Below are 3,282 nucleotides of genomic sequence, written 5' to 3'. Positions count from 1 at the left end.
TGAGGTACAGAAATGTGGTTTGTTGCCCGAGGGCAACGCCATGCCATAGAGGGTTTTAATTTGCAAAACATTATGTATCTGAAAAAAAAATATTGTGTGGGTAAAAAATCCTGTAAAGCACATATGTGCAACATCAGTTAAAATTGGTCTTATAGGTATCCCTGTGTCATCCTGAAGTCAGAAAAGTACCTGGTAAGGTATTGTTCATGCAATCTGAAAGATTTGTTTGCATGTCAAATGTCAGCAATTTAGATTGGGGTAGCACATATGTGGTTTACAGATTTTTTTGCCCACAAAATATGTTTTAATTTATTTTCAGATACATGATTTTCTTTAGCAAATCAATTAACACAAAGTTTTACATTTTTAAAGCCGCAGGAGAGAAACATGAATCAAACGTAAACCGGAGGTCCGCTTTTATTTTGAAAAGCCTGCCTGGGGTCCAATCAGAAACTGAAATTTTAAGTTAACTTCCGTTGCAAGTACGTGTAAGAGAGTTTGACTGTGAATGTAAGAGAGTTTAATAGTGAATGTAAGAGAGTTTGTAAGTTTTGGCCCATGGGGCCTCTCATATTAATGATTGGAGTCGCAGAGACCAATTAATCAAGCGGCGGTTGTTATTGCGCATGCGATCCAGAACAACTAACGGATTATGGTCCGTAAAAACAACCACAGATCCGCTAGATCTTTTCGATGGTGGAATATCATATCTGATACTTGTCAAGTTTCTTTGAGAAATAAGAATCCGGATGTTCAGAGCTAGCAGTAATCTGCTAGCCGCCATGCTATCAGGAAGTTTTCATTCAGAAACTCAGGATTGTTTATTGTAATGGATCCTGTATTTGCCTTTGAATGTTAAATTTTATACTTGCATTTTCTGGCAATGTTGAGAGGTTTTATTTTGACTCTGCATTATTTAGCCTCTTCAGAGATTGCATATGTTTTCAGTCTGTTAAAGATAGTATTACCAATAGCAGTACAATTTTCATAATGCCTGTTTTGTTTTTTTGGAAAAAGTTAAAGTTTTTGTCCAAAATAAGGTGAATCCATGGTTCTTTTTTCACATAATGTAACCGGTAGTGCTTATGATTAAAAAAATAATTATGTGATCGGTATCGGTGATCGGCCCTCATGGGTGATCTGAATCAGAATCGGCAGGAAAAAACCTGATCAGCACATCTCTAGTGAATACCCTACTATACAATGGAGAAATGTAGCTTGAAAAGTAAAGAACATTGTGTGCTCTTGCAAGAGAAAGGCAATGTCATTAAATCCCTCCTCTACTTCCTGCTTTCAGAGATAGTGGTACGCAGCTTGTGAGCAGAATGGGTTAAGTGCTATTTCGAAGCTCTATCTCAGCACATCTCTGTCTGTCCTCTTTCGTCTGCAGAGAAAAACACAACCTCTTGTTTTGCTTTAAGGAAGCTGATATGCAGCTCCATGTTACTTGGTGGATAGATATAAAAGACAAAAAGAAAAAATTCTCACCAGGCTCATTAATATTTTAAGCATGTTTCTGCTTACCATGAGGCGCCATTTCCAATGCAACACTAACATGGAATAAAATGTGGCTCAGTTTGTAACATAATTACAAAGAAAACAGTCTTTCTGTTTATGATTATGAATTTATTTAATACAAAATGTTATATATTTTACATGTATTGTGTTTCCAGTTTTTCAAGTTTCAAGTCTTAATTTTAAGTACACTCTGGATTCTCCTTCCCCAATAAACAGTCAAATGCTTAATTAGAAGTTAAATATATTTTATCACTTTATAACTGAAACATAACTGATCTAGTTTAAGTGCTACTAACTTTCTCTTTATGGGTAATTACTGTCATAAAGATAACTTTTACCCCGCTAAAGATGCCAACATTTTAGGTCACATGTCTCAAAGTGTGACCTGACAGTGGAGATTAGATAAAGCTACACTGCAGGTTATAGAGAAGAGGAAACCTGAGGACATCTCCTCCCCTTTTTAAAGGGCTGAGTTTCCAAAGAACCTGCCTCAATTTGATTAATGTTTCACTGGTACAACACAAAAGTTTCCAGAAAATGCCAGGGGCCTGATTCGTTTTCCATTATTGTGTGTGGAGGTTAAAGTTAATAGATATTTCCTGTTGGATCCTGCATACATATTTCAAACAAATGATGATCGCTGTCTACAATGGTAAGGAATGAAATGTGCTAACTTGCTTTTACTTGTCCATCAAAGGTCTCTATTGGAGTTTGCATTTCTGGTACAAAGCATGTTTGGAAAGATGTAAACAGGATTTAACAGAATTGCAAACCCCAAAAGGGATAATGGTTGGACAAGTACAAGCAAGTCGACAAGTTTCACTCCTGCTTTCTCACTACCATAGAAGACAGCAATTAAAATTTGTTGTATGCAGGTCTCTGTATACAACAATTGTATACAGAATATTTATTCTGTATACAACATTTGTTGCATAACCTAAGATTGCAATGACAACATAAACATGTTACAATCCCCACATATTTTGCACTGTGAGAGTTTTGCAAAATTTAGATGTTTACACAACTGGCAGGAAGCAAAGAATGTTGCAACACACAGGAAGCACCAATGTGGTAACAGTGTAATAATTTGTTTTCATATGTTTCAGTGGAAATGTTAAACTGAAGGTGTGCCAAATGCCTGAGGATATTTAACCTTACACACTCTGATATTAAGTCATTAAGCATAAAACATTAAATTCCCAGGGTTTGTCATTATTTCTCTGGCATTTTTTCCAGGTCACAAGAAGCAAGTTTTCTTATCATGCCAGACTGTTTCCTTAGGTTCTGCTGAAGTCATCTGAATCAAATCAAATCAAATCAGAACTTGTTTAGATGAGATCTTTAGTAAGACCAAAACTTTTAAACTAACCTTGAGAAAAACTTTTGAAATAGGTTAAAGGTCAAATCAGAGATATTTTTGGTTTCTACAGCAGTAAAAGTTCTTGTTTTTTCAATTTTATAATAATTTAACAATTATATGTAATTGATGAATGAATAGTAGCTGAAACCAAAAACTGTAAAAAAGCTTAAAAACTTTGAATGACCATTCACAAAATCTTTGAACACCATACACACTTGTAAAAAGTACATTTGCAGATAATTAACTCGACTTCCCGATCCCTCATGTTTATCATGTTGCCACTCATAAACGTGTAGTCTTGTCATCCTTAGTAGTTAATGGTTACTGAGTCATAATTCCACAATTAGCCACATATTATTTGTTAATTATTACTTAATCTGGAAATGTTTAAGTAATAATTAACA

The 3,282-nt window shown here is 34.9% G+C and overlaps 1 protein-coding gene across 1 annotated transcript in view; it reads right to left on the bottom strand.

Annotated features, from left to right (window-relative positions):
• Positions 1-3,063, bottom strand: part of LOC103132540 (V-set domain-containing T-cell activation inhibitor 1-like) — a 21,577-nt gene extending 18,514 nt beyond the window's left edge. Inside the window, exon 1 of the mRNA XM_007544347.2 lies at positions 3,053-3,063. The gene's annotated coding sequence lies outside the window, so the exon portion shown is untranslated. The remainder of the gene's footprint in view (positions 1-3,052) is intronic.
• Positions 3,064-3,282: the final 219 nt, after the last annotated feature.

The sequence above is a fragment of the Poecilia formosa genome, unplaced genomic scaffold (assembly GCF_000485575.1).
Source record: "Poecilia formosa unplaced genomic scaffold, Poecilia_formosa-5.1.2 Scaffold1117, whole genome shotgun sequence".
NCBI lineage: Eukaryota > Metazoa > Chordata > Actinopteri > Cyprinodontiformes > Poeciliidae > Poecilia > Poecilia formosa.
The sequence above is the reverse complement of the archived record's forward strand: the minus strand, read 5'-3'. Positions and strand labels throughout refer to the sequence as shown.